The sequence below is a fragment of the Schistocerca serialis genome, chromosome 1, assembly GCF_023864345.2.
Source record: "Schistocerca serialis cubense isolate TAMUIC-IGC-003099 chromosome 1, iqSchSeri2.2, whole genome shotgun sequence".
NCBI lineage: Eukaryota > Metazoa > Arthropoda > Insecta > Orthoptera > Acrididae > Schistocerca > Schistocerca serialis.
The window spans coordinates 285,529,305-285,536,480 of NC_064638.1; the positions used below are offsets into that span (position 1 = coordinate 285,529,305).

General features: G+C 47.3%; 1 non-coding gene across 1 annotated transcript; it reads left to right on the forward strand.

Moving 5' to 3' along the window:
* Window positions 1–2,831: 2,831 nt before the first annotated feature.
* On the forward strand, window positions 2,832–2,904 carry Trnaa-cgc (transfer RNA alanine (anticodon CGC)). The gene has a single exon. It is a non-coding gene; the product is annotated as a tRNA-Ala (tRNA).
* The last annotated feature ends 4,272 nt before the right edge of the window (window positions 2,905–7,176 follow it).

Genomic DNA, 7,176 nt, shown 5'->3' on the forward strand with positions numbered 1-7,176 from the left:
AACACTTTATTTAGCTGTCCAAACATTACAGCGCAACTTCTAAGCTTGACTATCGACAGAAAACGTCTTCAATTCTAAGACGGCTGAAGGCCCATGAATTAAATACAACTGCTGTAACTTTTTTTTTTTTTAGACACATGGCTCTAGGTTTAACCTTAAATAGTATTTAAGACCAAGCGATGCAAGACTTGACTAGTCAGATAGATTAAGATTTTTAAGTTTTTAAAAGTGACTGAAGGCCGATAAATTTGAAACAACATAACTGCAATAACGTTTCAATAAGCAGAAGGCCCAGGCCTTATGACCAATAAGAAACCTTACTCCAAAATGGCTGAAGGCATTTATTTAAAAAAAAACTGGAAACAGTTTTCCAAAGCAGAAGCTTTTAACCTTAAATAGTGATTAAGCCCAAGTGATGTAAGACTTGATAAGTAAGAATCCAAAATTTTAAAGCGGCTGAAGGCCCATCGTTTTAAGAACAATGCAACTACGATAAATTTTCAACAGGCAGAATGCCCGCAGCTTTATCTTAAAAGAATGTAATACTTGATAAGTAAGAACCTTAAAACCTAAAGCAGCTGAGGGCCCATTCTTTTATAATACAATACAACTACAATAAATTTTCAACATGCAGAAAGCCCACAGCTTTATCTTCCAAAGGGTAATACTTGATAAGTAAGATCCTTAAAACTTAAAGCAGCTGGAGGCCGATGCTTTAACATAATACAATAAATTTTCAAAAGGCAGAAGGCCCAAGCTTTACCTTCAGACAATATAAGACTTGCCCAATTTAGAAAAACTTACTTTTAAAACGGCTGAAGGCCTTTGATTTTAAAAACACAATTACAAGCATACAATTTCCAACCATCGGCTATGAGCCATTAAAGATACACAATTAAACGCCAACAAGAAGGGCAGTATAGGCAACGGTGCTCAGAAGTTTCCAGGGGGCTCGGCCTGCCCTTCGCTTAGGCGAGACAAGAATTCGACCCAACTATACTCGATCTGCCGGAAACACAAGCAAGAGACAGTCAGGGGCCCACTGACTGGACGACTTGCTAACCACCGACCAGCATACAAGAATTCCAAAGCCAAAACATTACAGACATAGCCACCCATAACCAAAAATACATTAAGCTGTCAAAAACTACACACCAAGTTGGACAGTGACAACAGGTGAGGAAAGGACACTGCCTGAATTCATGTCAGCGACCAGGGCAGGTAACCGGAACACTAACGGCCACAAGGTAGAAAATTTCGCTGGTCCACTTGAATTTCAAACCGACAAATATAGTTAATTTCACCACACGGCGGCTAAATCTTCACCAACTCGAATACTCGCTGTTGCTTCCAGGAAAACCGCCAACAGCGAACCACTAACCAAAGGGACAACGTGAACAGACGTGGTTTCGGTAATAAAATTACCACTCAACTTTCATGTCCTGGGTCGGTGAACAACGAACCTCGTAGCACTCGGAACAGCCCCCACACACTCCGACACTGCGTAGAGTCCACCAGCGGACCCGGCCGACTGCGCCGCGCGGAGACTTTCTTGCTGATCCGCTCCAACCGACCGACTGGCGCACACCGCCAAGCCGGAACTATAAACACCAGACCAAAGATGGTGTACGGTGCAAATATCGATACACATTGCTGCTGCCACGTGTAGAAAGATGAAGAACCACAGCGTAATCGCAATAACCGTGGGAAGCCAAATGCAGAGTAACAGCCTAGTTTTAAAGCAACGCCTAAGCCAGGGTCAGCACGGCTCAGGTTGGGAACATGAAGTTCATGATTGGCTGCAAACGGCCTTCAGGTAGCCCATCATAACCATTTACAACATTGGTTCAATTGGACCAGAGGACCCACTCGATTCCACATAGCCGGCCGCGGAGGTCTAGCGGTTCTAGGCGCTCAGTCCGGAACCGCGCGACCGCTACGGTCGCAGGTTCGAATCCTGCTTCGGGCATGGATGTGTGTGATGTCCTTAGGTTGGTTAGGTTTAAGTATTTCTTAGTTCTAGGGGACTGATGACCACAGATGTTAAGTCCCATAGTGCTCAGAGCCATTTGAACCATGTTTTTGATTCCACATAAACACAGTCCACATCATTATGAAGGCACCACCAGCTTGCACGGTGCCTTGTTGACAAATTGGGTCCATAGCTTCCTGGGGTCTGTGCCACACTCGAACCCTACCATCAGCTCTTACCAGCATAAATTTGAACTCATTCTGACCAGGCCACGGTTTTCCAGTCGGCTAGGGCCAACCGATATGGTCACGAGTCTAGGAGAGGCGCTACAGCACTCGCGTCGGTGGTCTGGTGTCGTAGCTCGTTAACGCCAAATTTCGCCGCACTTTCCAAACGGATTCGTTCGTCGTACGTCCTACGTTCATGTCTCCGGTTATTTCAAGCAGTGTTGCTTGCCTATTGGCACTGAAAACTCTACGCAAACTCCGCTGCTCTCGGTCGCTAAGTGAAGGCCGTCGTTGAGCGGTTATATCTGAAATTTGGTATTCTCGGCAGACTCTTGACACTGTGGATCTCTAAAATACTGAACTAACGATTTCCGAAATGGAATGTCCCACATGTCTAGCTCCAACTACCATTCCGCCTTCAAAGTCTCTTAATTCCCATCGTACGGCCATAGTCAATTGGGAAACTTTTCATATGATTCACCTGGGTTCAAATGACAACTCGCCAATGCACTACCTTTTTATAGCTGATGTATACGATAGTGCCACCAAGTGTATATGTGCATATCGCTATCCCATGACTTTCCTTTTCCTTCTCACCTCGGTGTATGGTTTGTACTCATGCCGTGGTACGGAGCGAGGTGGCGCAGTGGTTAGCACACTGGACTCGCATTCCGGAGGACGACGGTTCAATCCCGTCTCCGGCCATACTGATTTAGCTTTTCCGTAATTTCCCTAAATCGCTTCAGGCAAATGCCGGGATGGTTCCCTTGAACGGGCACGGCCGATTTCCTTCCCCATCCTTCCCTCACCCGAGCTTGCGCTCCGTCTCTAATGATCTCGTTGTCGACGGGACGTTAAACACTAATCTCCTCCTCCATGCCGTGGTACTGGGAATTGAACATATTATTTTCAACATGCCGACTTCAAATACAAGATAAAGTGTTTCTTTATTCTATGATTTGGCGAGCTTTATTGGAACAGAATGAGATTTTCACTCTGCAGCGGAATGTGCGCTGATATAAAACTTCCTGGCAGATTAAAACTGTGTGCCAGACCGAGACTCGAACTCGGGACCTTTGCCTGGTTCGCAGGAGAGCTTCTGTTAAGTTCGGAAGGTAGGAGACGATGTACTGGCAGAAGTAAAGCTGTGAGGACGGGGCGTGAGTCGTGCTTGGGTAGCTCAGTTGGTTGAGCACTTGCCCGCGAAAGGCCATGGTCCCGAGTTCGAGTCTCGGTCCAGCACACAGTTATAATCTGCCAGGAAGTTTTATTGTAACAGTTTGGTTGTTCAGAAAATGTTGTCGGATGAATAGCAGAATGGTAGTTTTAAGACAATGAACGTATGCCTATGCAGTAGTAACAAGCCAAATATTTCTGTGGCAGATTCAGTTAATGTTTCGTTGTGTACCATTTTTACTGCTAACGAATATTCATAGATAAGCCACTCTTTGTTTTAGTAATTTTGTTTCAGGTCACAGAAGGTAACTTTAGTCTCGAGAGTTACATGGCAGCGGCAGTATCGTCGTCTTGTTGTTGTGGTCTGTGACAACGCTACATTACTATGTCACAATCAATAGAAGTTCGTTTCAGATGCCTAAAGAATTGCGTCTCTGTGACGAATCATTCCTGACACAGTCAGATCGACTAATAATATTATTTCCTTTGGGCTTTATTCACTTTGTTAGGAGACATATTTAACTAGGGCAATGTGAAGTGGAAATGTCATGTATAGTACTATAAGAAAAGTCATGACCCATTTAACTTTATAGATTAAAAACTGTAATGATTAATTTGTTTTGAAACGGAAAATTTATAGAGATGTTTAATTAAACTGAGCTTAATTAATTATATCCTGAGAGATAATACACCACTGGCCATTAAAATTACTACACCAAGAAGAAACGCAGATGACAAACCGGTATTCATTGGACATATACACTCCTGGAAATTGAAATAAGAACACCGTGAATTCATTGTCCCAGGAAGGGGAAACTCTATTGACACATTCCTGGGGTCAGATACATCACATGATCACACTGACAGAACCACAGGCACATAGACACAGGCAACAGAGCATGCACAATGTCGGCACTAGTACAGTGTATATCCACCTTTCGCAGCAATGCAGGCTGCTATTCTCCCATGGAGACGATCGTAGAGATGCTGGATGTAGTCCTGTGGAACGGCTTGCCATGCCATTTCCACCTGGCGCCTCAGTTGGACCAGCGTTCGTGCTGGACGTGCAGACCGCGTGAGACGGCGCTTCATCCAGTCCCAAACATGCTCAATGGGGGACAGATCCGGAGATCTTGCTGGCCAGGGTAGTTGACTTACACCTTCTAGAGCACGTTGGGTGGCACGGGATACATGCGGACGTGCATTGTTTTGTTGGAACAGCAAGTTCCCTTGCCGGTCTAGGAATGGTAGAACGATGGGTCGATGACGGTTTGGATGTACCGTGCACTATTCAGTGTCCCCTCGACGATCACCAGTGGTGTACGGCCAGTGTAGGAGATCGCTCCCCACACCATGATGCCGGGTGTTGGCCCTGTGTGCCTCGGTCGTATGCAGTCCTGATTGTGGCGCTCACCTGCACGGCGCCAAACACGCATACGACCATCATTGGCACCAAGGCAGAAGCGACTCTCATCGCTGCAGACGACACGTCTCCATTCGTCCCTCCATTCACGCCTGTCGCGACACCACTGGAGGCGGCTGCACGATGTTGGGGCGTGAGCGGAAGACGGCCTAACGGTGTGCGGGACCGTAGCCCAGCTTCATGGAGACAGTTGCGAATGGTCCTCGCCGATACCCCAGGAGCAACAGTGTCCCTAATTTGCTGGGAAGTGGCGGTGTGGTCCCCTACGGCACTGCGTAGGATCCTACGGTCTTGGCGTGCATCCGTGCGTCGCTGCGGTCCGCCGACCACTGGCGACAACATCGATGTACTGTGGAGACCTCACGCCCCACGTGTTGAGCAATTCGGCGGTACGTCCACCCAGCCTCCCGCATGCCCACTATATGCCCTCGCTCAAAGTCCGTCAACTGCACATACGGTTCACGTCCACGCTGTCGCGGCATGCTACCAGTGTTAAAGACTGCGATGGAGCTCCGTATGCCACGGCAAACTGGCTGACACTGACGGCGGCGGTGCACAAATGCTGCGCAGCTAGCGCCATTCGACGGCCAACACCGCGGTTCCTGATGTGTCCGCTGTGCCGTGCGTGTGATCATTGCTTGTACAGCCCTCTCGCAGTGTCCGGAGCAAGTATGGTGGGTCTGACACACCGGTGTCAATGTGTTCTTTTTTCCATTTCCAGGAGTGTATATTATACTAGTACTGACGTGTGATTACATTTTCACGCAGTTTGGGTGAATAGATCCTGAGATATCAGTACCCAGAACAACCACCTCTGGCAGTAATAACGGCCTTGATACGCCTGGGCATTGAGTCAAACAGAGCTTGGATGGCGTGTACAGGTACAGCTGCCCATGCAGCTTCAACACGTTACCACAGTTCATCAAGAGTAGTGACCGGCGTATTGTGACGAGACAGTTGCTCGGCCACCATTCACCAGACGTTTTCAATTGGTGAGAGATATGGAGAATGTGCTGGCCAGGGCAGCAGTCGAACATTTTCTGTATCCAGAAAGGCCCGTACAGGACCTGCAACATGCGCTCGTGCATTATCCTGCTGAAATGTAGGGTTTTGCAGGGATCGAATGAAGGGTAGAGCCACGGGTCGTAAAACATCTGAAAAGTTTTGTCCACTGTTCAAAGTGACGTCAATGCGAACAAGAGGTGACAGAGACCCATACCATCACGCCGGGTGATACGCCAGTATGGCGATGACGAATACACGCTTCAATTGTGCGTTCACCGCGATGTCGCCAAACACGGATGCGACCATCATGATGTTGTAAACAGAACCTGTATTCATCCGAAAAAATGACGTTTTGCCATTCGTGCACCCAAGTTCGTCGTTGAGTACACCATCGCAGGCGCTCCTGTCTGTGATGCAGCGTCAAGAGTAACCGCAGCCATGGTCTCCGAGCCGATAGTCCATGCTGCTGCAAACGTTGTCGGACTGTTTGTGTAGATGGTTGTTGTCTTGCAAACGTCCCCATCTGTTGACTCAGGGATCGAGACGTGGCTGCACGATCCGTTGCAGTCATGCGGATAAGATGCCTGTCATCTCGACTGCTAGTGATACGAGGCCGTTGGGATCCACCACGGCGTTCCGTATTACCCTCCTGATCCCACCGATTCCATATTCTGCTAACAGTCATTGGATCTCGACCAACGCGAGCAGCAATGTCGCGATACGATAAACCGCAATCGCGATACGCTACAATCCGACCTTTATCAAAGTCGGAAACGTGATGGTACGCATTTCTCCTCCTTACACGAGGCATCACAACGACGTTTCACCAGGCAACGCCGGTCAACTGCTGTTTGTGTATGAGAAATCGGTTGGAAACAATCCTCAAGTCAGCATGCTGTAGGCGTCGCCACCGGCGCCAACCTTGTGTGAATACTCTGAAAAGCTAATCATTTGCATATCACAGCGTCTTCTTCCTGTCGGTTAAATTTCGCGTCTGTAGCACGTCATCTTTGTGGTGTAGCAGTTTTAATGGCCAGTAGTGTACTTCTAAATTACAAACAGATGTAGGATATCACACAAACGCATTTGTGAAGAATATGTGTCCGTTTCCTGGAATAAAATAGAGTGTTAAGGCCGCCATATTGAGATCATAATAATGTAGTGCCGCCTATAACTTTCAGGATTTGCTAACGTTCAGTTGCTAAAAAGATTCAAAGTATCCTACCGTTCAGTAAAGAAGTTACTAAACACATAGGGAACATACTGAAGAAACAGAAAATCGCCTAGTTTACAAACCAAATCAAACGGTTCAGGAATGCATAACATCTGCCAAGGATGTTCCCTAGAAAAAGCAGGAATTTACAGGATTCCGT